The sequence below is a fragment of the Castor canadensis genome, chromosome 11 (genome assembly GCF_047511655.1).
Source record: "Castor canadensis chromosome 11, mCasCan1.hap1v2, whole genome shotgun sequence".
NCBI classification, from domain to species: domain Eukaryota; kingdom Metazoa; phylum Chordata; class Mammalia; order Rodentia; family Castoridae; genus Castor; species Castor canadensis.
This window is the reverse complement of record NC_133396.1, coordinates 32,263,676-32,291,645: the sequence shown is the minus strand read 5'-3', so window position 1 is coordinate 32,291,645 and position 27,970 is coordinate 32,263,676.

Sequence of the window (27,970 nt, the reverse complement as noted above, 5' to 3'; positions counted from 1 at the left end):
TGGTGATAATAGGCTGGGGTAAGGGCAGGGCTGGGAAGGCAGTGACTTACAAGATTGAGGCATTTACAATTATAATAATAAATAAGCCTGCTAAATTAGAGGCAGGGTTTTTAAAAATGATTGCAGCCTGTCCTAAAATGATTTCTAAAAACTGGAAGTCACCTTGGCTTTTCCATAACTGTGTAGTCTCTCACCCAATCTATACAAATATAAGCAAGTGGACACCCACCATTCCAGTTCAAGGAGATCTTGGGATCTGGCTCCTTTGTATGCAAATCTGATTGCTGAATTGAGCAATCAATTTCCCAAGCATCACAGCCTTCTGAGAGGGAAAACAACAGCCACACCCTCCTCTACTCCCCTGAGTTCAAAGGAAAGCAGTTCCAGCCAAGTTCCAATGGCCAAATAGTGGTGAGCTCCCTAAAAGAAAGTTATTTTAAGGAAGCTTAATCTTTCCTGGGGCCCTTGATCACTACATGGCTTCAAGGTTTCCAGGGAGGACTGGTTCAGCAATGCTTGTGGCTGCTCTGCTGGAGGCACCTCTGACCAGCTGTCTCTACATAGCAGCTGGACATAGGCAGTACTGGCTGGGGAAGGAGTGAGAACCCTAAAGAATTATTTTGGTGGCCACCCTGGGCATGTTAGTGGGTGGACAGGGATCTGGACCTGTAAGGACATACCCCTAGTCATGGACCCATCCTCAACAATTATACCACAGCAGTGGGAATGAACAGTAGTGATGGACTGGCCAAATGCGGGCTCTAAAGCTTGCTGGTTGAGATGGAGAATGGGCTGTCTGGGCTAAGTTCTCAGTATTCTAGGACAAGTTGGGCTTGGGATCTCTGGAAACACTAGACCTCTGTCATTGAGGTGTTCAGTGCTTGAGCTATTAACTGAGGAAAAAAACCAAAATAAAGTAAAATAAAGCAAGTTAATAGGAAACGTATCCTTGTATGTACCTTGATTATGTGCAGCAAGGCACAGTTTGTGCACAGATCAGAGCTGGGAGGGACTTCTGATTCTCCTAGTCTTTGAAGACCATTGCCCCCTGTTTTGTAGCCAAGGACACTGAAGTTCACCTGGAGGTATTTCTAATTGGAGGGGTAGTTCCTGGAGGGCAGGAGATGTCTTGTTTTTTTTTCATGGGGAGCCCCCACAGTTAATGCACCTTGAAGGCAGGCCATGCCATCCAAATGAGACAGGTCACTGGCTGCACTCCCCACATTACCCTCTTTAATGGCTCATGCCATCAAAGCCTGAGCCCCAGGGTCACCTTACAGCGTGATTGTCAAATCTCCCAGGTAGGTTTAGCCTTTCCTGGACTCCTTTCTCCCCACTGTCCAGATGGCAGGGCATGTGGCAGCACTGAGAGCAGAGAGCCAGGTGGTACCAATGCTCTGTGCCATGTGTTTGTTTAATTTCTCTCTTTGCCATAGCCTCATCCCTTTTTTGGCATGTCTCCCCATCCCTGGAAGCCCAGTTAGGTCTTTGTGTGGGAGCTGGGTGCTTGGTAGTGTGTTTAGGACCCAGGTGTCCATATGCACATTTCTCAGTGCTCCAGTTTATTCAAATAAACCTGTATCTTTCCAGATGTAGTCAAAGAACAGAAATGGCCAAGGATGGCCTGGCTTTGTGAATAATGTTCTGGTCATAAGCTGACACTCATTGTCTCACAAGCTTTCATTATTCTCTCTTGAGTGGAGATTTGTGATTTTAACCAGCACATCATTGAAAAGGCAACGAGTTTCACTAATTTTTGATAGTCCTACTTCATTTCCTGTGGTGATCATTTCTCTCCCTCTGGATTACCATGTTGTGATGTTGGGGGTTCGATGGCCTCTGACAGCTCAGTTCATCTCTCTTACGTCTATCTGTTCTAGCTGGGGCTAGGCTCAGGGTCATCTGTTTGGCAGAAGACAATCTGTCTTAGCCCTGTGCTGGTAACATCACATCTTCCACGTATGCTCTCATCAAACGCAGAGGCTGTGGAGGAGCCTAGATTCAAGCCAAAGAGTTCTGACTGCAGTGACCATATTTTTACCGCATCAGTTCTGCAGCCTGCCTGGGCATTTAATGTAGTGTGAAGGTAGTTGCTGTTGGTCCCTGTCTGGGTGGGTCATATGGGAAGGGAGCAGCAGAAATGGAATTCTCTGGGAGTTTTGTTGCTAATTGGAAGGGCTGAACATCATATCCACACCTCCCTGAAAAGTAATGGCAGTGTCTGCTATAGTCTCAATGTTTGTGTCTCCACAAACTCCATCTGCTGAAATTCTAACCCTCAAGAGAGTGATAACAAGAGTTGCTGTTTTGGGTGATGTGATTATGTCATGAGCACCCAGCCCTCATAAATGGGATTAGTGTTCAGAGAGACCCCTCACCCCATCTACCATGTGAGGTAAAGCTCTCCAAAGGAATGGACCCTTACCAGACACTGAATCTACTGGCACCTTGATCTTGGACATTACAGCCTCAAGAAACTGTGAAAAATACATTTCTGTGGTTTACAAGCCTCCCAGTCTATGGTGTTCTGTCATACCAGCCTGAGTGACAAAATCAGTGCTCCTGATTTCTCTTGCAGCCTTCTCACTGTGCCTGGCCTGGGCCTGCATTCCCAGTATGGATGGCCTAGTTGTCAAAATGTGCACAGGAGAGAAGAGAGAGCCACTTTTGTACCCTCCAAACCAGAACTCAGGGCTGTCTTGCATCCTTCTGTTAAGTATATCTCATCCCCCATCTTTCCTTTTTCTCTGGTGTCTCCTCACTTTGCTTATCTTCTCAGGGCAAGTAGAGGTAGTTGGATGTGAAGCCAAGACAGGGGTTCAAATGTTAGAAACCTCACACTATCTTCCTCTTCATCATTGGAGGGCAGTGTTTTTATTGGACCTAAACTGGACAACAAATCATGTGGTTCTTTCAATGCAGAGCAAGCAGCTAGAGAGGCAGAGAGCCTTTCATGCCTTGTGTCCACTCAGAATCCTTTCCTGTGCCCACCTGTTTTTGGTCAAGTTTCCAAAAAAGAAGAAGGTTAACATCCAAAGCCAACCTGGAGGGGACCAGCAGCTGGGAGTGACAACCCTGGCCTCCATGTCTGGGAGGATCTCTCAGAAACTCACTTTGTGTATCTCCAGGATGGTTCGGAGGATGGGGACTGGATTTTCATTAGGCAGACGGCATAGCTGAAATTCAGAGAGTGCAAGGACTTGGCCAAGGTCATTCAACAGACTGAGCCCTGTGGCCCCTTGGCTCAAGGTTCTGCTTTCTATGCCTGGCTGCCTGCAGGGACCCAGCTAGGAGGCAGCAGCCTGCAAGGAAGACTGGGTGAGCCCCTGTGTATTTCTTGGCCTCTAGGCTAGTCTGTCAGGCCCCATGAAGGAGCTGGGAAATGAGGGAGCTCCTGCCCTCTAAGGGTGATGGGATCCATGTGGAGAAAATGGCCACAAGGCGTTTACTAAGTTACTGTAATTGAGAAATAATTAATCTAGGCCACTCTGAGTTCAGTGCCCCATTTGGGTCAATCATGAAGCAAAATCTGAAATTAGGCCAAGGACTTCCCTGATTTCACACCTGTGGAAGTACCTGTCCTCAGTACATTTAGTGCTCTGATGACACATTTCTGAGAATCATAGGGCAAATGGGACCTTGGTGGCAGCTCTTCAGCAAATGGCTGATCTTCCCAAGCCTGACTTTCCTCATCTATAAAAACAAGGATGTGTCTCTTTTGGGGTGACCTGCGTTAGTGTCATGCTTGGTACACAGGGCAGTCTCTGGGCTTTGGTTGTTGTTTATGGGGGCCCTCTAAGGAGGAAATGAAATGAGAGAGGCTAAGTCCAGATGTGGTTCATGAAACTCAGTAACTAACAACCCACTCTCCCTTTGCTCCCCTCCCTTTCCATCCTTACTCCTTGTGCCTCCTCAGCCTCATGTCCCACAGACTGTCATTCTTCCAGATAGGTGGAATGCAGCATTTGTTTAATTAACCCATTGTCTAACAGATCTCTGAAGTCTAAAAGCCTCCTAGCCCCAAAGACAGGAATTACCAATCACTAATCACATAGACGGGAGAAGGACTTTCTGTTCCCGCAGATCTTGCTTCTGATCCACAGAGGTCAGCAGGCTCCTAACTGGGGGTGACTTTGCTCCCCCCGACGCAGGGACATTTGGCCAAATATGGAGACACTTTTGGATGTCACAAATATAAGAGTGCTACTAGCACCTAAGCCAGGGATGTTGTTAAACATCCTATAATACATAGGATGGCCCCCTTTGCCACAAAGAATTATGCAGACCAGTGTGGAGGGTAAGGAATCCTGACATAAACAATGGACGAAGCCATCCATAGACACAGGAACTCTGCAGGAGCCAATACTGGGTGACATAGGATAGGAGGAAAGGGAACTAACCACAAAGAAACATTGTTTCTATTGAGAAAGGGCTGGGAAACCAAAAGTACTGATGGAAAGAAGGTTCTGGAGCTGAACCTTGAGTGTTGTAGGCTCTCCAGGGAGAGGAAGCTTGGGTGGGGAAGGTCCCCACTTCCAGTTTGGGTCTCCATAACCAGGTCATGGGTACCATTCCTATTAATGGCAATGTCTAACTCCAGATACCCAGACCATTGGTCAGAACCTGGAAGCAGTGTTTGGTCAACTCTGCTGACATGTGGCAGCTCAGGTGGGCTACAGGCGTCCCTGAGTGACATTTCTTTGCCATCAAGGCCTTGAGGATGAAGACAGTTAATTGATCAATTTTTGGTATGAGTGTGACTTCTTCATGCATGTGTGTGTTTTGTTGTTTTTAAAAATCCACTAGAGGGCATATCAATGCTAAGATCTTCTGGCAGGTCAGACAAATGACATTTTGTGTGAACTTGAATTCCTGGCCCTGGGTAGTGAGGGGAGTGAGAAGGGGCGGGGGGAGGGGGGGAGGCTAACAGAAAATAAGGTTATTGATTCCTGCCCCTCCCCACTGTACTCTCCTCCTGCCAGATGAGGACAACAAGGTGATTTGTGAATTCATGAGGACAGCCAGACATGATTCTCCCAGGGATGATTGACACTGTTCCTTGGGGGAAGTTATGCTGGGTGAAGGACAGAGATGGCAGGGTAGATTCTGGGGATGGAATCCCACAGTGCTGTGACACTCCACTCTCTGAACTTTCCTGGAGCCCTGTGTCTATGGTGGTCTGGTTTGGCCTGGCCAGGTAGCCTTCACCCTGGACTGATTAGAGAGGGCATGTGACTTTTGAGCATCTGGAGGTCTCCAAAAGTTCTCAGTGCAGGATCCAAGAATAAAAACGTTCACTTGGGACAGGCAACTGCCTTTCCCTGTGGGTATTAGCATAGAGTGCTAGGGAAGGAGGGGTTGACTGGGCTGCAGGTGGGCCAGGGCACAGGGGAAGTTAATTGTGTTGCTTTGCCATTTACTTTGTCAGGGAGGATGAGAGGGTGTCCTGAACTCAGGCAAGAGAAAGAAACCCTTCTCTGAAGGTAGTAGGTCTGGGCTGAGTCAGGAACAAAACTTGCCTTTTTTTCTTTTAGTGCTGGCGATGGAACCCAGGGCCTTGTGCATGCTAGGCAAGTGTTCAACCACTGAGCCATATCCCCAGCTTTCAAGCTTGATATATTTGATTTGGATGCACAGTCAGGTTGGGAATTAGAGGGAGGGTCTGCCCTTGGAGGTACGTGTTCTGAAGCAGTAGACGCTTCTCTTTCTTCCTACTGGCACTACCCTGAGGAAAGTCAACACTGGACTATATATTTGTATATAAAGAGACCTGGGTTCAAAACCCTGTTCAGCCACTGGCTTGCTCTGTGACTGTGGGCAAGCCACCTAGCTTCTCTGAGCTTCAATTTTCTCATATATATATTTCAAAGGGTTGTTGTTTAAATTAACTGAGATAATGCCTGAAGTTGCCCATCTCGCAATGTAGCTCAAAGTAAGTACCCAGTGAATGTTACCTCCTCCTAATAGTAATCTGGAGTCTATAAAGTAGTCACATAGTCTCCAAGAAAAAGATAAGATACCAAAGCAGCCTCAAGGATGAGAGCAGAACCAGCCACCAGCAGGGCTACCCTGCTGCCTAAGAATATCACTGGTACTATTATTACTACAGTGGTAGTAGGCATTTCCTAAAGACCCACTATGTTATATATTCTTTATTTCTTTTACTCCTCACAATTCACAAACGATGAATCAAGCGATGTCTCCAAGGACACACAGGCAGAAATTTTAAGATGTGTGTATCTAACAGTTTCCCAGATCTGTTTAAAAGGATAAGTGACTATTGCTATGGGCTGTGCTGAGCCCTATTGACACCTGGGACAAATAGAAAAATCAGTAATACCAGTTTTGTCTTTATTTGAAATTTTGATATTTTGTTCAGCATGGATTTTTTGGCATTCGTTTTGATGTAAAAAATAAATTCAATCCTATTTATCCTGATTCTTGAGTGTTTTGGGCTCCCCACGGTGAACACCTCCCTTACTTCCTCCTGGTCTCCTCCAGCCCCCGACTACTGTTCTACTTCAACATTTCTGAGTGGTCTGATCTGGGCGTTATGACTCTCGAAGGCACAGAGGTCACTGTTCATGAAAGGAGCTAAGAAGCTGCTCTGTCCCTATTGAAGGTTGGCCTGGGAGGGACTAAGCCTGTGAGCTGATGTGCACCCACAGAGAATTCCAGCAGCCAGTGGAGTTTATCCTCCTCTGCAATCAGGCAAGTGCAGGAGGTGACTCATAGTAAGTAAATATTTTCTGTTTGTTAATGTAAAACACCTTAGTCTATAGGCCATCCACATTCCTTACCAGAAAAAAGTGAAGAAATGAGAGAGCTTCTATTACTGTTGATGAAGATGTGAGTTGGCATAACTTCTTTGGAAAGCATTTGGACAGTGTTTATTAAATCTAAAACATAGGCATACCCTTTGTTCCAGACATTCTCCTTACAGGTATCCCTCTTAGAGAAAGAGGCACTGCAAGCAGCTTCAAACACTTTTTGTGTCTGTCAATAGGGAAATGGTTATATACATTATGGTATCTCCATACTGTGGAGAACTATGTAGCAATGAAAAGGCATTATGTTGGCTGAACATATGTTGAAAAATACCAAAAGTCAGAAATGAAAAGTCAAATAAGAGAAAAGTCAGACAGTCAAAAAACCAAGGAAGAACACATGTTGCTTGGGCCATTGTGTTTCAAGAGTAAATGTATACCAAAACCCCAAGACAAAACTATGTATCTTTATATGTATGTAAATGCATACAACAGGCTGGAAGGATGAGTTAGTGTGATTCCTCTGGGTGAGCAGAGCACAGTCAGTGGGAGGGGCTTCCCTTTATCTCTTTGGCTTGATTTAAAAAATCTATCTACCTACCTATCTATCTACCTATCTATCTATCATCTATTTATCTAGGAATACAATATTCATATATTAGATCCATTTTCAAAGGAAAAATAATTTTATAGAAATAATTTTAAAAGAAGAAAACAATTTATTTTGTGATAGCACATACAGGATGAAGATGCACTTTCTTACTGTACAGACAATCAGACCGTTTATCCCATCAGTAGACGCCACTAGAGGCCATCTATCCTACTTCCTTGTTCTCTCAGGAGGAAGAGGATGGTCTTTTCTGAGATTTGTTGAGTACATATGACTCCAGTGAGCCACCCCTTTCCTGTCATTTATCTCACCCAGGTTGGCATCATTCTGATCTCTGCACCGTACCACGTTGCCATCCGTATCAGTCATGACCATCCTCTGTGTGATTATTTCAGAATTCCAGGCAAGAATGTCAGGAGGCTTCACTTTCTCTCCCTTTCTATCTCTGTTACCCTGAAATATTTCACTGTGAGTCATCTGAATCTCTAGAGCACCTCTCTTCCAGGCAGTGACTCAGAGTCCTGGTTGTTCCCTGCAGCCTGGTAAGAGAGAGCTGAAGGGCACACAGGGGCTGATACCTTTAGATCCAGAAAGAGTGTATGTCACTTTCTCCGGTATCCCGTTAACCAGAACTAGCCACAAGGCTTCAATCTAACTGTAAGGGTATCGTGGGAAAGACAGGAAAACCCATGGCTATTTAATGAGAATTTAATGTCTCTGTTACAATAGAAGAAAATGAAAAAGATGAATAAGACACTAAAATAAATGCTATCCTGTGAAAGCAGCCAACACTGGAGGCTGTTCGGCAGCCAATGGGTTTCTAGAGAGCAGGGAGCCTCTTGTTAAATTTTACCTACATCTGAGTCCTGTTGACTGGAACAATGATGTAACTTTGCAGCATCTTGAAGTTAGTCAACTGAGCTTCTACCTTTACAGAAAGCCTCTTTTGCAATCTCCCTTTGGAAAATTTCTTCTCAGCCAATTGTACAAGGAGACCATTTGCATTTTGTTACCATTCTTTCCTTTCCTTTTTAAAATCTCTTACACCTACAAAAATCACTTACACCTTTGAAAAGGTGATGAATCAGCAATATTGGTCAAGACAAAGTGAAAAAAATACAAGTGAATAATATGAAAGAGGATGGAATCCCTTCAGATATAGAAGAGATTAAACAGATGGTAGGTGAGAAACTCTTCTGCTCACTTCCTTGCAATGCATTTCTTTGAAGTCTCACCTGTTTGTTTGTTTGTTTAACCCCAAGAACCATTACCCAGGTGGAGTGATCATTTTCTTCTCTGCCTGAATTGTGGCTATTTCTTTTCTTCTTCTTTTTTTTTTAATAAATTACATCATAAAACAAGATATTGTTACGTTTCTAAGACATATATTATAGAATCTGATGATATGGAGTCATAGCTGAAGAAATATGAAGACTTGATTATTTGGTGTGTCCTTGGGACATGGCATCCTTAGGGTTCAAGTTTAAAAGATGACTCTGCTCTGGGAGCTTAAGGACTCATAGGTTTGTTTAGAAAATTATTAGTCCCCAATAATCTTCAGTTACACATTGAAAGACCTTGGATTTAACCTTCCTGGCTCCCTACCCTAATGATATGGATTTTTAGAAGCTGGAAAGAAAGTTGAAGAGGGACTGAAGATCCAAGAAGAGATGGTTCTCAGGAAATAGTGTAGAAAGAAGTACCACTGTTCCAACGATGGAAACACTTGCAGTGAAATCTGAGCTCAGATGAGCATATGTGCCACTATTCTTTAGAAACCTGTTTCTTATGGAGTCTTTTTGCTTTGCTTGTAGGGTCATGACTACTACAGTCCTCTAACTGCTGTCCCTGTCTCCATCCTGTCCTCAGATGCCTCTACCTGGCTAATCTTAACACTCCTCTCTGATCATGGCACTCTTAGGCTTGGCTTTCAAAGCCTGCTGAAATGGCCCCACCCCACCTGGCCAGCCTTGTTTTCTTCTGCTTCTGATGCACACCCTCTTTTCCAGGCATGTCTGTCTCCTTCACATCCCATAAAGTTGATTCTGTGCATTTGTTCATGTTACTCAGTGAGCCTGGAATGCAGTCTCAGGTCTACATCATAGGGATTCTGAACTTTATGCAATGAATGGACTCCTGGCTTGTCATTTAAAGTGTGTGTGTGTGTAAAGCAAATCCCACTTCCATAATGTGGGATGCTTAGCTTTAGAAGTTTGTCTTGGTTTGTGATTCATCTTTGATTGGCTGTGAGCCCAATCCTTAGTTTTATGTTTTTCTGTCTCTTAGTTGCTGCCAGTCTATAAACCAACACTCAAATCCTTTAAGGAAGTTCTGTTAATAAAAGCAGCATCTTTTATAAAAGCAAGGAAGTCACTCTTACATTTTAAAATTTTGTTATTAAAAGCTTGGACTATTGCCAATTGGGTTTTCTCACAAAAGGGCCTACTTGAATGTGTCAAACAACTTCTTTCCAATTTGGGACTTCAAGGTAAGAGACACCAAAGCCATCTTTAGGGTTTTATGTCATCAGTCCTCAGAGATATTTCTCTTTTTACTTCTGTTGTGCAGACCTGAGGTCTACCTAACCCATAGATATCTGGTGTACACCCGGAGACATCCAAGCTGTGTCTACTAAGGTGTTTGTTTTGTCTTGATGAAAAAGGCTTATGTGACTGAACATTTTTGGGTTGATAATTAGCCCTTGGACTAAGACCTTGTGGTTATTGATAAAAAGGGTCACTATGTCTTCTTGAGACTTTGTACTGAATGTGGGGAAGGAGAGCAGTCTGATGGGAGAGGATGTCCTAGCTAGATGTGTGGATGCTTCTTGGGATCAGTTTGGGAGTGCTAAGGGTACTGAAGCTTCTGACTTGCCTCCCTTGGAATCAGTTCTACAATCTTCTGGGGATGGGAGTTGTAGGAAGAGAGAAGGAAGTAAGAGTGGTTCATTCTTCATGATAGCAGCAGCCTCAAGACAGCTGTATCTTGTGACCCAGCATAAAATGGGTTGTGTCAATAGCAAAAGTGATGGCATGTAACTTCCAAGGTTTGGTTATTTTGGAAGGCTTACTCTTGGGACCCAGCTATCATTCTGTGAGGAAGCCCAAGCAGCCATGGGGAGAGGCTACATGCGGGTATCCTGACGATATCCACTGCTGAGGATCTCAGGATCTATAGCCTGCATCTCCTGTCGATAAGTCTTGAGATGATTCCTACTCTCAACCTTCCAGTCAGCTCCAGCATAAACCTTCCTAACTAAGGCCTTAGCCATGCAGAACAGACATGCATCTATTCCATGTGCCCTTGAAATTCTCTGACTTAGAAAACCGAGGGGTTCTTTCCTCAACTCCCTCCCTTCCACCCTTCCTTTCTTCTTTTTCCCTTCCCTCCCTTTCTCTCTCCTGTTTTCTTCCTTCCTCTCCCTCCCTTCTTTCCTTCCATCACTAAGCCTGGGATGTTTGTTTTGTAGCAATAGTAATCGCAACAAAAGATACTTTTCCTTGGTGAACAGAAAAGATTTGGGTGGGGAGGCAATGAATGAGTCCTCCAGGGAATGAGAGTCAGTTACAATAATGTCTGGATTCTCTGAGCACCCCAAACTATTCATCTTCTACTCATAGGATCTGTAAACCTAGAGGTGAAGTAGGAATAGAAGAAAATATGGACAATCTGTGTGACCCCATGGTCCTAATCTCTTGACATAGAGCAGAGATTTGTACTAGGCTGCAGTGTCAATGATTTCCCTTGTGAAGAGAGAGGGATTGGGGTACGGGAGAAACTGCATCCTTCCTGTCTTCACGACCCTAGCATGCTCTGGGCTGGAGACTATGGGAACACTAGTTAAATCTATTATGTTCAGCAGAGAGCCAAAGAGGCCTGCAGGACTCATTCATTATTGCTAGACAGAAAAGGGACACCCTTGCCAAATCATATCAAACTTTGGTTGACACTTGTGATTCTCTCTCTGGGAAAATTCTAAGTAGCCAATACAGTGAGAGAAAAGAAATGTCCTCAGCTGCATCCTGTGGTAAGGATTTGGCATGTCACCATGGATGTTTCTTCTAGGGTACTTCCCTATGCAGGAGGGTCTGATGGATGCATAGGATTATATTGGGTGCCAGGCGCAGTAAAAGCCAATGGAATTCTTCTCCTCACTGATTCCCAAATGCATTACACAGCATGGAACTGGCTGAGTGTCATGAAATTAAACTTCCTCTAACAAGATGGCACCCTCTTGGAAGGCAGAGAAAAGTGTTATCAGTTTTCAGGAGTCTGCTCAGGTACAACTTCTTCCAGGTTCCTTTCCCATCCCCTTCCTCCTGCCTGTGCTGACTGTTGGCCAAACTATCTCACCTAGTTGGTGACAAGCTCCTAACAGTGCTGGCTTTGATTGTTGTAGTTCCAACACACTCCATTCTGAACACATCCTACTCAAGAAGTATTTGCTTAAAAAAAAGGTATTATCAAAATTTGATGCCTATGCAAGATTGCATAATTACAATCTTAGTGAACATACTTGTCTCTTGCTTTTTTTCCCCCCTTATCATGGTTTCAAATGTATTTTCTATGTGGGAAGATAATTTCAAACTAGTAGTAACAATAACAATATCTACATTTATCTCGTATCTGCTGAAAGTGGTATAGTTTCTGACCTAATCTTTCCAGTTTGAAAGGTGGCATCATTGGCTCAAATTTACAGAATGAGAACCTGAGGCTCAGAGAGCTTAAGCAGCTCAACAATAACCGGCCAATAGAGATGAGGTTAGCACCTCTGGTTTCGGTATTCATATTCTTGCTATTTTATATGATACTTCTTATTGTTTAAAGTGATACCACAATGCTCTTTTGTTGTGGATACACCATAATTGGCTAAACATGGCCTTCCTTTTGGTCACTCAGGATGTTTACCATTTTTGATATTATAAACAATGAGGCAATAAGTATCATTGTGTGAACAGACTTTCTCCCTATTTTTGGATTAGCACCTTGGAATAGAGCTCCAGAAGTGGAATTACTGGGTTAAAGGGTAGGACTGTGTTTATGGCTTTTGATACTTATTGCCAAATTGCTTCCCTAGAGAACCATGTTTAGTGTAGTAGGCTCAATTTATAGGCCCAGGGGAGTCACCTCACTCCTCCAGGATGTCAGGTTGCCCTCTAGCCACTAGAGGGTGTGAAAGGATGGTGCTGGATCTGGGAGAATCCAGCCCCCTCTAGGAAATCCCCAAATTTGCAGAAGGAGCCTTCAGAGTTGCCTGGCAAGGAGAGGAGGATGCTTAATTAATTAGAAGCTCAGTGCCAGACTGGACTGCCTTCCTTGGATTTCCATAGAAGGCAGCATGGTTTATGCTCTGGACTCTGGAGAAGAGTCACTGGGGCCTCAGGCCCAGAGTGTGAGGTCAACTTGCGCCTCCTGCTCTGTTACCTTGGGTGATGTCTAAGACTTTGGGTCTGCACTCTCAGCACCAGTTAGACTGGCAGCAACTCTGAGTGGCTCCCATGCACTGTGTCTCTTCCATGCTTGTAATCTCTATAGCAGCACCATTTCCTCAGAGCACAGGACACCGTGACTGAATTAATGGAGAAGATGAAACCAGAAATGCAGGGAGGTTGGCAGAGAGTGTGGTTCAGGCTCCCAGTCCCCAATGTGGCTTACAAAAAGATGTTGGCTGTTCCACTCCAAGACGCTGAAGATGGAAGGCTACTTACAGACTATCTTGCCCACATGTGGGGAGGAGGGGGCAAAACAAAACAGAGGCCCAGACAATTATAATGATTGCTTCAATTTTTTTTCCCACTTAACCAGCATTTATTGAGCACCTGTAGTGTACTGGGCTCTGTGCTAGGCATTGTAGATAAAAGTGGCAGTGGCAGGGAGCCACAGCTCTCAGTTAGCTAAGAAGTCCCTAGTGTAAAATGTGGATACCTTACAGTGCACGTGTTGCTAGTGTGTTTTGGACACAGTTATTCAATAAATAACATGATATATTCAATAATTTATTATAAAAAGCTTTGTGTTAGATATTTTTGCCTAACTGGAGGCTATTGAAAGTGTTCTGAGCACATTCAAGGTAGGCAACACTGAGTGTGATGTTCAGCAGGTAGGTGGATTAAATACATTTGCGACTAATGTTTTCAAGTTATAATGGGTTTATCATAAATTAAGAAGCATTTGCACTTCAAGACTTTTCGTACATGATATCCACTAATATCCCCCTGGTTAGACCCTGTCGTATGGTAAAATCCAATGTTCATGAAGCAGGGAAATCTGCTTTATTTCTAGTGACAGGAGCCGCAAAAATCACAGCAGAGTGGGGATATAGAGAAGGGTGAAGAACTATGAGTGATTATGCAACTACCACAATGGTCATATTTGTTTGGGTGAATTAGATTTATTTATTGCAGGACTTTTCAGAGCCTTTACAGATGATTCAATCAAAGCCCTCACTTTAAAAGAAGGAAACTTAAGCCCAGAGGGGAAAACTAACTTGGCCAGGATTTACAGCTACTTAGCAGTAGTTCCACAGCAAGACCCCAGGCCCTATGACCATTGGGCTAGGGCTTTTTCCCTCATTCCACACTACTAACTTGTCATGGCCCCACTGAGCTCGAGGGACCAGCAGAAGCTGGTGACTGGAGGAAAACTAAGCAGTTGCACATACAGGAGGCCAAAGCAGTGCTTGAGGGACCTTTCAAAATATGACCCTCAGCAGGGCCAGTCAGACCTAGTCTTCAGGAACAAAGTCAAGGGAACAACAGTAAGGACATGCATTGTGGAGTCAGGTTGTCTGAGTAAACTTGGGCAAGTTATTTTACCTCTCTCTAAGCCTCATTTGCAAAATAAGGGATGTAGACATACCTACCTCACAGAGTGGTTGAGTTAATACTTGTAAAGCACATAGAACAAAGCCAGGAATGTAATAAGCACTTAGCTAGTACAGGTGAGCACTTACTGTCATTACCATTGTATTATTATGTCCATCTCCTTTACTGTCACTTTCCCTGTTTCTGGATTTTCCCACCCTTCTACTCCCCTTCTCAATGCCCCAGTCTTCTTATTAGTTGGTTGGCAGTTAGTACCCACTAATATGCATCAGAATAATAAGTATTGAATATTAGAAAAGGGACAGTGCCAAAGTTCATGGTGCACAGGTGGAGTTACACTTTGGAAATGGGGATCTTCCCTGGTGCCATACCTGATCTCCCTGTCTGGCTGACCATGCATCTTTCTGGGTGTTAGGGTGCAAGTGGGTTGAGTAAGTCATCCAAGTCTGTGCTTCCTAACTCTGGCTGCATCCTGGAATTACTGGGAAATTTGAAGGCAACAACCACAAAAATCTAGCCCAGACCAATGAAATCAGCATCTTGGGTGAGATGGGGCACGGGTATGATTTGAAGGCTCTGTAGGTGACTCTAATATATAACCGCATTTGACGACCACACAACTATGGGATGGGTCTGCAGGAGACTGTGGAGTCAGACTCAAGCAGGTTTGCATCCCAGCCCTGCCATTCATTATCCATATGACCTTGAGCAAATGGTTTTAGCTTTCTGAACCTTAGTTTTTTCCCTTTTTAATGGGAATAATAATTAGCATCCTCCTGAGATTTGGTGAGAAGCAAACCTATGCGCTGAACTTAATGTGCCAGGCATATTAAATCTTAATTAAATGAATGATATGGTCAGTAACACCAATACTAGAGATCAGGGGTGGTAAAATCTAACCCCAAGGCAGACCCATTTGTCCTCCTCCCTGTTGAGGTTGTTGGCTTCTGTCCTTCTTGGCCTAAGTCCACTGCAAGGAGAAGGCCTGAGACGTGAGGGGTGGGTTGCTCTAGGGCTCTTTAGTCTACCTACTGATCAAAGCAAAGGTCAGGAAGAGCAATGGCTGGAACCCAGTCCTTCTGATTGCCAGTTTAGGGGTGCTTCCTTTTCCAATTAGTCTTCCTAGTAGGGGCATCTTATTCCAAGTCACACAAAAGTTGTATGGATCAGCTCTGGCCCTGCCTGTTCCCTTTTAGGCTGCTGATGAAGATGCGAGGAGGAGCTTGTCCTATCCCTGTGCCCACTCAGCACTCCAGCCCTGACCATGTCAGCTGAGAGCCCAGCTGGGAAGAAGACTGGGGTGCAGTGAGAAAGAATGAGTAACAATTTGGAGCAAGATATCAAACAGTGTCTAAGTGGAGGCCTAATGGGTTCTTCCAGGTGGTAAAAGGCTTGGATTCTGGCCAGGTTCACACTTGCCATGTGACAGCATTCATACTTTTGTACTGAAAAATTAGTAATAACTCATGTTTGATGAAACAGTGGTTCTTACAGCTTTCCAAAGGCAGAGGCCTAGAAAACTAACATCAGAAAAAATATGTTGAATCATTGTGATGTCATTAGTTAAGAAACTGCTTTGAGGGTTGCCGGAGTGGTTCAAGCTGTAGAATGCCTGCCTAGCAAGCTTGAGGCCCTGAGTTCAAACCCCAGTACTGCCAAAAGAAAAAACAAAAGAAAAAGAAATTGTTTTAAAAAACTACTGTTACCAGCAACACTCTCTCACTCTATCTTCTGCTCAGCACCAATAGTCTAGAAGATTCTGTAGATTTGACTCTTTGTACTACAGAAACAATAGGTCTACTGAAATTTATCCTGAGATGCTGATATGCACCCTCCAGGGGCTCATGCAAGGATCCTGGTGTGACTCATGAAATCCTCTGGACCTTTCCTTTAGATGTCTAGACAAGGCAGTATCCAGACTGCAGCCCAGGCCTTTGAACACAGTCTGCAATCTGTCTACACTAATGGTAAAACAAACAAAGGAATTAACATTAACAAATTAGTTTTGAAAACAGCAAATAGGATCTGAATTTTCAAAGTGCAGTTTCCCATCAGGAGTGGGTAAAAATTAAGATTTGAGAGCAGCAAGTCAAATATACTTCTGGTAAGTTGGGTTGATAATGGATTTTTCTTTCTTTCTTTTTTTTACCTACCTTATTAAGTTGTTAAACAAGAGAAAGGTTTGAAAATGCTTTGCAAACCAGAGGGCCCTGCAAGTGTTAGCTGTATACATCAGGGATACTTAGACAGGAGTTCATAGATCCTTGGGAAATCCATGAATGAGTAATTCACTATGTGAACCACCTACTTTTGCAAGCAAAAAATTTGCATATATGCACATATCTGATTTTCTTTAGAGAGAGAGAGTACACAGCTTTCATCAGATTCTCAACAGTGTGTGTAACTCAAAAATGATTAAAAAAACCACTACTCTAGCATGGTCCTTTATGTCATTTGCTAGTGAGGAAAGCATAGCAATGGTAGCAGTTTGAAGTACCACCTACACTTCTTTCCATGTTAGGAGAACTCAGAGACAAGGTAAAAGAAAAATTTCCAGCGGAAGGAAGGTTAAGTAAAGATTCTGTCTTTCCAGTAGCATGGACCTTGGAATTCAGTTGGGGTTTGTATATCTCCCATGGAGAGGAGAGGAGAGAGAGAGAGAGGGGGAGAGAGAGAGAGAGAGAGAGAGAGAGAGAAAGGAGAAAGAAACGATTTTGAAGGCATCACTGCTTAAGCAGATGGCAAAAACTCCATCCCTTTCAAAGTGATGAAGTGAGATTGTTCAGACAAATGCTTTCAAAGTCTTGAACCTGTGAGGTTTTGTTCTGAGTTCAGGAAATAACAGGATATAAATCTGCCCGAATCATCTCAGCTCACGCAAATTCAATGCTGGGCCACAGTGGCTCGGGCAACATCTTGTTCTTTTTGTGTAATGACTTTTGATGCTATGGATTTAGATAGATTAGGCCATTTAGGGGAAAGAGGGGAATATTAATATACAAAATTGTTAGATGTCAAATGAAATCCCTTAATAACGTGTGTTTAAGATGGGCATGCAGGTACTTTGAAGACGTTTCTAGCACCAGCTCAAACATTTAAGAAATCCATTTTGCAAGTTCAAACAAATAATCCTCCACCAATTAGGCTGTACCCTTGTGAGTCTGATGGGCGCTTGTGCACAGCCTTGGTTGGGAGCGAAGGCCCATTCTCTTCTTATTGTCAGCAGCTGTGGCACACCCAATTCTTCATCTCACTGGCTGAATGCTTAAATCCCACAGAGAAGCATACAGCTTGCAGCCAAGAGTGTGTTTCCATATTTCCCACAAATTAATTACCTATATAGTTGATTTGACTTGTTTTAAAGGCCAAGATCCAGAAGATCTAGGCAGTCTTTCTCCCCCTCCCTGAAGGTCCCTACATTTTTGTCTTATAAGTGCTTGCCAAATAATTTCCTAGGATTTGGAATGCTTTGGGAGGGGCACAATAGAGAGGAGACAAGCAGTAGTAATGAGAATGTATTAATTATTTCATACAATATATTTTATAAATCCAGTGCTTGCTAAAAGCATAACTGTTCTTTCATTTATTGATTCAAAAGTAAGATCCTTCCATTGTAACACTGGAGGCAAGCTCACATGAAATCATCTATGATTCAAGACAGACGTGGTAACCCCTCTAATAGACGTTGTGAAGGACTGTGGAACATGAAGGGGAAGGTCCTGTGCCTTATGGGGATTGGATGGTGGGATGTAATCAGGGAAGGCACCTTCAAGCTGATAGCATTTGGACTGGGCTGTGATAGAGGTATGTTTTAAACATAGCTTAATTCCCACCCTATAGTTGATGTTGTCTGAATCCAATAATCTCACTATTAAAAGCAGATATATTAGCAATCATTTAGAAAACAGAAGAAAGAAGAAATATCAGTTACATCTCCATACCACCAAGTGGCATTTCTTGCCAGCTTTTCCCTGGCTCTGGCTTCTCCAGAGTCATTGTATTTTATGTCAGCATAGAGAACAAATTCATTCACTAACATATGAGGGAAAATGTTTATGTATTTAGTACTATGAGTTACTACTCGTTCCAGTAGTGCAGGCTTATCCGTTATAAGACTGTGTGAGGAGCGTCACACCTGTTATCTGATCTCAGCAGTCTATCAGAACCTCACTTTGCCCAGCAGTTTGATCATCTAGTTCCTGGACAACAAATAAGCTTCAATGGCCCTAAAACCTCCAGTGTCTGGCTCCTAGGAAATATTCTGGAGGGCAGTTCTGGAGTTAGCAGGCAAGAGACCATATATATGGGAGTCAGAGCACCAGGATGTAAGCCATTTATTTGACATTCTTATTTCCTCAAAAGTTCACTTTAGATGTTTTATATTTAATCTTAATAGGGCCCAAATCAATATAGTGGAGCCAAACCAAATGGGACTTAAAAACATGAAGCAGATGGAAAAAAACCCATACTGGTCAACATCTCTATAAAGTAAAGTACTTGACGCATCAATCTACTTATCCATCCATCCATCCATCCATTCACATCCATCCATGAATCCACTTGCCTTTATTCTGCATCTGTAGAAGACAAGGCAATATACCAAACTCTAGAGATAAGAGATGGGTAAGCATAGAACTGGATTCAGGCCAGAGGCCTGAACATGGTGTCACGCACAGAAGAAGAAACTACTGACTCAGGCTGTGGCAAGAGTGAGGTTGAGGGCACACATGGTGTGTGGTTTACTCAAGGGGTTGAGAGCTCTGTGCATCCCCAGTACCTAGCATGGTGCTATTCAGTTTATTTTTTGTGGCATGATTAAGGTATCCAAGGAGTAGAAGGAACCCCCAAAGGTCATCTAGTCCATCCACCTGCCTCTGGTCTGAGCCACACCTAAATCATCCCAAGTGCTATTTTGGGTGCAGTTATTCTTAGCCAGCCTCTCTGACAGCTGGAAAGAATCAGAGAGGCAGATTCTCTCTGGGGCTCTCGTGCTGCAGGCCACATTCAGGAGGCACTGTTTGGTGGAAACAAGAGCTGGGAAGAGAGACGGGCAAGTGGGTCCCAGGCCTGAAGCTTGGCTGGAGGGAACTCAGAGGAGGGCAGTCCCTTCTTCCTGGGAGGTCAGGAGGCCTCTTCAGGAGGGCTTGGACACTGCCAGAGAGACTCCTGAGGGATGAGGCCATTGCTAGGACCTGTCAACGGGGAGCCTGTACCTGTCAAGAGGGAGGAGGAGGAATTCTCAGAATCTCCCCATGAACAGCCTGCATTTGATGTCTCCTGAAGCATAAGGAGGAGCTGGGAAGCACAACTTTCCTTTCCACTCTGTCTCTTTACTCCCTCCCCCATCCCTGCAGGAACTTTGGTGAGCAGGGGTTTGAGGCTGCAGCGCCCTAAGGAGGTCTTTCCATCCAGGACCTTTTTTTTTCTTCCAGGGTTTTTCACAGTGGTTAGAGCGTGTCGGGACCTAACGCAGTCAGGCTGTACCAGGAGCCAGAGCCCAGAGTATTATAATCTCATGGGAAGATAGGAAGAAATGATTAGTGTGTGTTGAATGGCCCTGCTGTGAGCATTCTGAGCTGGAATGGTCCTGGGACAAAATCAAGGGCAAGTTCTAATCTCATTGTCAGGTAGGGGAAGGGTAGAGAAGGCACTTTCTGGGGCAGTCTCTTGAAAAGCAGGCATAAACAGGGAACAATGGTACCATTCCTTTCAGACCTGCTCAACCTGGTGCTTGATACGAAAGGGGTGTGTGTTTGTGTGGCAGAGAGGGAGAGAGAGAGAGAGATTGGGAGAGACTAAGTATAAACTTGTGAACCCTCTTAGGAGGCTAATGCTTGCTCCCAAATCCCCCCTAGAGAGGGATGGATTTGCCCCTTGTTTTCTTATTAAAAAATGGTGTTTTCTAAATGCAATACAAAAAGTGGTTCTTTAGAGCCCCTTCAGCCCCACCCTCCCACCCCCATGGCTGCCCTCTCTCTCCTGGCTCCTCTTGCCTCACCCCTTGCCACTCAAAACCCCTTAACTAAAAATACAAGTTAAAGCACAAGACCAGGGAGACTTCTTCTAACTAGGGGGAGTAGGCGACAAAGGGATGACAGTTGGCTGAAGTCCCACAGCTTAGGAGGGTAGAAATGAAGAGACAGCTGGCATTGAATTTGGCAAATGAGACTGAACTATGACCACGTACCTAGAATTCTCCTCTGCCTTGCAGATGCCACAGAGGAGAATGAGATGCTCTCTCTGTCCACAAGCAACCTCCAAGCCCTTGCTCCCTTCATGTCTGTAGGCAGAAAATCTTTAAAGACAAAGTCAGATGTACCTGCTGTAACGATGGTGTCGTAGATACTAAGCTTCCTTTATCAGGAGCCTGATGTTGTGTACACACAAATGAAACCCTCCACACTTGACAGTTTTGGAGCTCTGAACAGCTCCTTGCCAGCCTGCCCTTGTCTGAACTACAGATGGAGGAAACTTGAACTTTGTGTTCTTCCTCTTTTCCTTACTCTTTGAATGGCACAAGGCAAGTCTTGGCTTTGCCACTTACTTTCTTGTGACTCTGCAAACATTGTTCTCCCTCTTTGAGTTCAGTTTCTTCATTGACAGCAGGTTGAGCCATATGAAATTGCTGTTTGCCTAGGTCAAAAGTGACCCAATATCAGCAATTTCATATGGTTCAACTTTATAAAAGGAAGGGCTTGTCTGCTCTCTAAAGCTCCTTTTATCTCAAATGTTTTAGACTCCTCCAGTAGTTCCTGTTTTTCCCTATTCTGCCCTCAGCAAGGTCAGTTCACCACTACTAGTCTCTCTGACTGAGGTGTTCTTGCTGTTATAGCAACTTTAAGACAAGTTCCTCTCTGGATTAGCAGCTGCTTTTGTTTTCTGTAACTCAGCATCCTCCTCTGTGGAAGAGAACCTTGCTCTTCAGGGCTAGCTCCCTGTTGTCTGCCTGCAGTGCCTTCCCTGACTGTTAGAAAGAATCTTCACTCTTCATGATCCAAAAGTCCTTCTCTCTCTCTCCCTCTCTCTCCCTTTGTTTTTTGAGACAGGGTCTTGCTAGGAAGCTCAGACTGTCATCAAACTCACAATCCTCCTGCCTGAGCCTTAGTCTTAGTGCAGCATGTGCCACTGAGCTTGGTTCCCTTCTCAAAAGGTTAGGAGCAGTTTTTTCTTACTTTCAGTGTAAACATGCTTACTGTGGGATGTTTGGAGATGGAAACATTACAAAGAAGGCATAAGAGTCACACGTACTCCTTCATCACCCAGAGTCAACAGTTGACACACTTCCTTCCAGTATCACTTTAAAGCATATATTAAGTGTTCGCTTGTTTTTCTAAACTGCCATAAACCTTTAGAATAGATTGCTTTGGGGGCCCCGTTCCTTCCTGTATGTACATCCTTTGTCATGTGACTCTCTTTTACTTTGGTTTGGTCATGTTATTTGCCTTGGCCAATGAATTTTGATTGTTTGTTTACTCTGTCATTGTGTGACAATTTTATTATCACATATATGTGGGTTAATTATGGTCTGCTTTTCTAGTTGATTCATGGATTGAGAGCATCTAAGAGTATGGGGTGGATCTTACTAATTTCTTTTCCCTTAGAATCATTTGCAAAGAGCAGCTGTTCAATAGAATATCTGATCATGTATTAGTGTTAACTAACTTTGGTGTAATAAATTACCCCTAAACTTAGTGGTTAAAGCAGCGAACATTTATTATCTCAAGTATCTTGGGAGTAGGAACGTGGGATACCTTTGCTGAGTCCTATGGCCTAGGGTCTTGGATACTGGGGCTGCTGTTATCTCAGTGCTCAGCTGGAAGGATGTGTTCCAGTCTCATGCAAGAGGCTGCTGGCCTGAGAGCTGACGGCCGGATGGAGTCTGCCTTCTTCACAGAGTGGCTTGTAACATGGTGGCCAGCATCTATGAATGAATAAACAAGAGGGCAAACACAAGTAAACAAGGAAGGTTCTGGAGTCTTCTTGTGACCTACCTTAGGAAGGGACATCCAGTTTTTGTTCATTAGTGAAAGTCACTAGATCCAAATCACCCTCAAAGGGAGGGAATCAAGAAAAGGCATGAATCCCACACTCACAGAACACGCATCTGTCATGTTTCTGTAACTTTGTGCAGGTTAGCATACAGCTTATTGTTTAATTCTTCAATAGTGATAAAGCAAGATGACAGGGGGTGGAAGTCATTTTGGATAATTCACATACTAGATACCTAGACTATGAAGAGTTGACACACCCAAAATAGCGGATACCACAGAACAATGAATTAGATCAGACATTCCTTAGTGGGGGTCTGAGTATACATTGTGTTTATGTGCCTTTGGGGTGTGGTAGCTATCATCGAATTCTCTTAGGAGACCTTCAGCTCCAAAAGGGCATGACTCTCAAGTGTTGAAGTAAAGGCTGGGTGGGGTAGGGTGGGGGAGATATCATGACTCCTGTGCAAACACAGGATCTGTCCTACAGAAAGTTAAGGTGACAGATCACTAGGACACTGCCCAGTGTGGTTGGGTTTCTAGCAGAAGGACTTCGTGCCTTGCCCAATCCAGCCTGGTAAGTGCAGGAACAGCCATTTCTCAATCAGTCCATCAATTTGGACCACTTAGCAATTCTTGAGCAGGTCTGAGGACAACACTCGGGCTTGATGGATCTTTTGCTTGTTTGTGGTTCTCAGGTGGTTTAAGTGCATGTACCCATTTCCCTGCCAGCACCTCCTAAGGTGCTCTTACTCCATGGTGTACAAAAATGGCTTTGGGATCACACAGTCCTCAGTTTGAATTCTGACTTCACCACTTATAAGCTGTGTCACAAAGGAAAGATGGAAACCTCTAGGGACCACATATTGCCTGCCTTGCCCAGGCCTTTCTGGGCTACTGTGAGGATGGGTGAGATATAGCTATAAGGCACTCAGCACATGTGGCACTAAATAGACACAAGGGCATTCTTAGCTCCAGAGCCTCACCTATAAAGTGGAGAGATCAGCCTACCTCTAGGTGGTGAGGCACCAGGACATTTGGATACAGCAGCATCCTCGCTCTAACTTTGGCTGCATCCCCCACATCTGGCCATCTGAGAACTGTGCCCAGCAGGGGTCCCCACATCTCTGGGGCAATCTTGCCTTGTGAGTTTCTAGCCGCTGTTGAGTCCTTTGAGGTTTGAGTTACATTTTCACTTGGCAGAATCTAGTTCTCTGATTCAAAGAGAAAAGCTGTCGGGTGGGTGGGGGGAGGATAGGAAGAGAAGGGGGGTGTGTGTAAAAAAAAAAAAGGCTCCTGCAGCTTCTCGGACTTGGAATGGCTCTGTGGAGAGCAGGCGGGATGCATACAAATCAGAACCACATGCACGAGGCTTCCTTCCCAGTACATGCGGGCTCCAGAATGAAGGCGCCATGGCCTTGACGTGCTGTCCAAGGACTGGCCTGGCTTGAGCAGGGGAAGGAGGATATGGGGAAGGAGACTGCACCTGTGTCTGCTTGTCCTATCCTGGGTAAAGGGGAAAGATGGGAGCTGGTTCTGGAGCTCTACTTTAGGACTCTGGAAGTCTTGAGACCCCCTGGATCAGGAGGAGGAGGCTGGGAAGCATTAGGAGAAATAGCTAGCAGTACAGGGCACTGGACAGAGCATAGGCTTTGAAGTGAGAAAAACTTGGGTTAGCATCCTGGCTATATCTCTTCCTAGTTCTGTGACTTTGGGAGAGTTACTTAAGCTCTCTGTGCCTGAATCTTTTATTCTGAAACACAAGGACTGTGATCCCTGTCCTAAAAGACTTTTGAGAGGATGAAATCACATTTTGCCTCTGTTCTTTTGTTTAAGGATGGATTAATTTTGTCCCTTGTATTTCTTTTCTTTCCAGAAAGGAGATAAGACAGCTCCTTAAAAGAGATATAGTGTACTTTAAAAAACCATGGAAACAACTAGGAGAGAAATACAAAGCTGGGGTATTGCTAATATATAAATATATACAGCTAGAGTCTTGTGCAAGTATTAAAATTGGTTAGTAAGTTTGTCTCTTAGCTTCTCATTGGCCTAAGTAAAGTAGAAAACTTTACTTATAAGATTCATTTTGTTGGCCAAGTGCAGGTGGCTCACAACTGGAATCCTAGCTACTTAAGAGGCAGAGATCGAGAGGATCGTGTTCAAAGCCAGCCCAGGCAAATAGTTCTTGAGACCCTATCGAAAATACCCAACACAAAAAAGGAGCTGGTGGAGTGGCTCAAGTGGTACAGCACCTGCCTAGCAGGCATGAAGCCCTGAGTTCAAAACTCCAGTACCTCCCTCCCCCCTAAAAAAGATTCATGTTGTCTATTTAAAAAAAAGATTATCAGGAGAGTAGTTTTCTTTGACACAGGCCACAGTCATTTTTCCTAGGAATCTAAGCTTAGCGGTCGTAACCTGGAATAAGTGGACAGTGGCTCTTTGTTGCCTTGGCCTGTACTTCTTATATCAGCCCTCAATGGAAGGTGCTGGGGAGGGACACAGTGTGCCTGCCTTGGGTGCTGTTGCATAGTAGGGCTATGGCTACTATGATGATAGTAGGGCTATCTGAGTATGACTCTGATGGACTGCAATAGTATCAGGATGGCTGTGTCATTGCAGGAGAACAGTTGATGATCTAGTAGCTTTTATTCCACAATTATCATGTAGGGCTTGATTACATCTTCTGCAAAGCCCACCTGCTCCGTCTGAAGTTTCTGGGGGTTGGGGAAAGGGGACACCTGTCAGTGGCTCTCTGCTGGAGACCATGCAGACCCGTGGGGCTTCTCTCAGGAAGCCCCAAAACTCCTCCTGGAGCTGCATTCTCCACTCTGTGGCATTTCATCTCCCTGGGTCTGTCCTAGGGAGAAAACATGGGAGCGTGCTCTAATAACTTGAGCACAGCTCCCTCCTGCCTTCCTCTCTTTGTCTCTCCTTCCTGGGCAAATGAAAGGCAGAGTGAATGAAAGTTTTCATTCTGATGGGAAAACTCACTCTGGCCTTGTAATGAGCTAGAATAATTGATTTGTCGATGAAAACCGAGGCTGTGGAATTGATGCTGGGTGTCAAAACAGTCCGGATCACTTTGGTACCAATTCATTGTCGCTGGAGGGAAGGCGTTAGCTGGGAGCCCAGTGAGAAAGGCGCGCGCTGAGTTGAAACATGAAAAGATTTGATTGTGCTAAACCTCCCCAGCATGGCATCGCCCTGTTGGGATCTGATTTCAGCGCTCCAGATCGAAGACCCTGGCTGATATTTTCTTTCTTCCCTTTCTCATGGCGGTAGAAATAACTTGGCAATTGCCCCGTGGCAGCTACTGTTTGAATGTGGCTATTAATTTAATCTGGAGCTCTGTTACTCTTTAAATATTAGGGTTTTGGCTGAAGCCTTTGTATTCTTATGATGCGATAGACAGTGAAAAATAGAATTGGAATGTTTCTACTCATTTCAGAGAGGAAAAGGAATCTCGGCTTTCTTCCTCCCACCCCATCCTGCCTCCTGCTCTCATTCCCTCCTCTTCTGACTACAGTGTATAATGAGAATGAAAAGTTATTTGGACATATGTGGACAGAGGCCATGGGATGGAGGAGAAAGGGAATATACTTTAGATCAGACAGAGCCAAAGGGGGGGAGCAAAGATGGTCAAGTCCCGGCTCCTGTACCATGAGCCAAACAAATCCGGACCAGTAGTTAAGAGCTCTGTCTCCTTGACTATGAGATGGGACTATGAACAACTACTCCATGGAGCTGGTGCAAAGATCAAATGAGATACAAAGCATAAAGTGACCACCAGAATCCTATTATTTTATGACAATGCCATATACTTCCAAAGTCTTCCTGCAAAAATTCCCTAAGAGTATATATCTGGTAGAATGAAGCTTGTTGCTCCCTGACTGACTTGGAGTCCTTTGCTTCATGAGTTTATTGCAAACAAGAAGAGACAAAGGAGCTGGGCTCTGTCATGTTGTTACCCAGAGAATGAGCACAGAAGAGAAGAGCGCTTGAGACAATCTGTGAGCCAAGTGCCTCCTCTGACTCTCTTATTTCAGAAATTCTTCCAGCAACTCAGGGAGGTAGGGAGCGTATTTTCTTTTGAAAGATGAGGAAACAAACATACTAAGCCACTTGCTTCAGGTCACATAGGGACTTGGGGGAGTCCAGTTCAGGTCTGATGGACTTCACACATCTGGTACTTTTGACTGGGATGTTCACAGCCATGATGATGAAGAGAGAAGGCAGAAACTCCCCTATCCCCACTAAAAGTCTGGCTCAGGGGACACTCATTGTTTTATCATTGGCTTATTTTACAGATATTGGCTAAGTGTTTAGTCTGTGTATAGTCAAATGCTGTGAATAGTAAAAAGGAGCAAGGCAGAGTCTCTGTCCTCAAGAACAATTTTTTAAAAATAGGAAGAACAAGACAAAGTTTGGGAAGGAGTGCTGAACATTTTCCTTGTGTCTTGTTTTTTTGTAAAGGTACCACCAAGCGAGCTGGTGAGGCACGCACGTGATGTGACCTTTCCCCTTCTCTACAGTCACGCCCCAAATGACAGAAATCTCACTTTTGGTTCCCCTGGACTTTAGACATAGAGTCTTCAGTACACACTCACACAGCCCTCAGATGGACACTTAAAAAAACTTGTTCTATAACAGAAACCAGAACTGTGGGAGCCAGAGGAAGTGGGTTCAGACTAAGTGTCACTAAGAAGAAGGGCTGGTGGCTGAGGAGGCTGACTCAAGGCTGAGTTGTGACTGCACATTCATTTAATTCTACAACTACCGATGTGGTGCTTCTTGCTACAAACTGAGTGTTCATGAGTTCCCTCCCCAATTCATATGTGGAAATGCAACCCACAATATGAAGGTATTTTAGGAGATGGTTCAGACATGAGGATGGAGCACTCATGAATGAAATTAGTGCCCTTATAAAAGAGATTCCAAGCTGGGCACTGGTGGCTCCTACCTGTAATTCTAGCTACTCAGGAGGCAGAGATCAGGAGGAGAGTGGTTCGAAGCCAGCCCAGGCAAATAGTTTGCGTGATCTTATCTCGAAAAAGCCCATCGCAAAAAAGGGCTGGTGGAATGGCTCAAGGTGTATGCCCTAAGTTCAAGTCCTAGTACCACAAAAAAAAAAAAAATAAAATAAAATACAATAAAAGAGAGATTGCAGAGAGACCCTGGTCACTTTTTGCCATGTGAGGGCACAGCGAAAGCATGGCTATCCATGAACAAAGAAGCAGCCCTTCACCACAATGCTGTACTCTAGTCCTCACCTCTCTACTACCAACACATAGATCTGCCAGCCCCTTGATCTGAGAATTCTCACCCTCCAGAGCTGTGAGAGATAAATTTGTGTTGTATAGAAACTACAAGTCTGTGGCATTCTGTTACAGCTGTCCGAATGGTCCGAGCCTGATCTACAGACAAGGTAACTGAAATATAGTGAAAACAGTCCACATCTCCAGGTACTCAGGAGGATGAGGAAGACACCTGACAATGTGTGGATACCTGGAGGTGAGGCCACTAGGGGCCTGGACTAGAGGGTGCCTGCTTTGCTTCAGAAGGGAAGGGAACTGTCCTTCCTGGGACTGACCTGGCTTCCCCTCCATCAATCCCATGCCTGCCTGTCCTTCTACATCCCCTCAGGCAGGCACGGAACAGGGGTCTCAGAGTCCGTGGCTGTTGAGTGAAGGCTGGCTCTGAGGAGCCCTCACTGGCTGAACCCACACTTCTTGGGCCAAAGGAGCATTCTGAGAATTTCTGGCAAGTTAAGGGCCTTGGAGT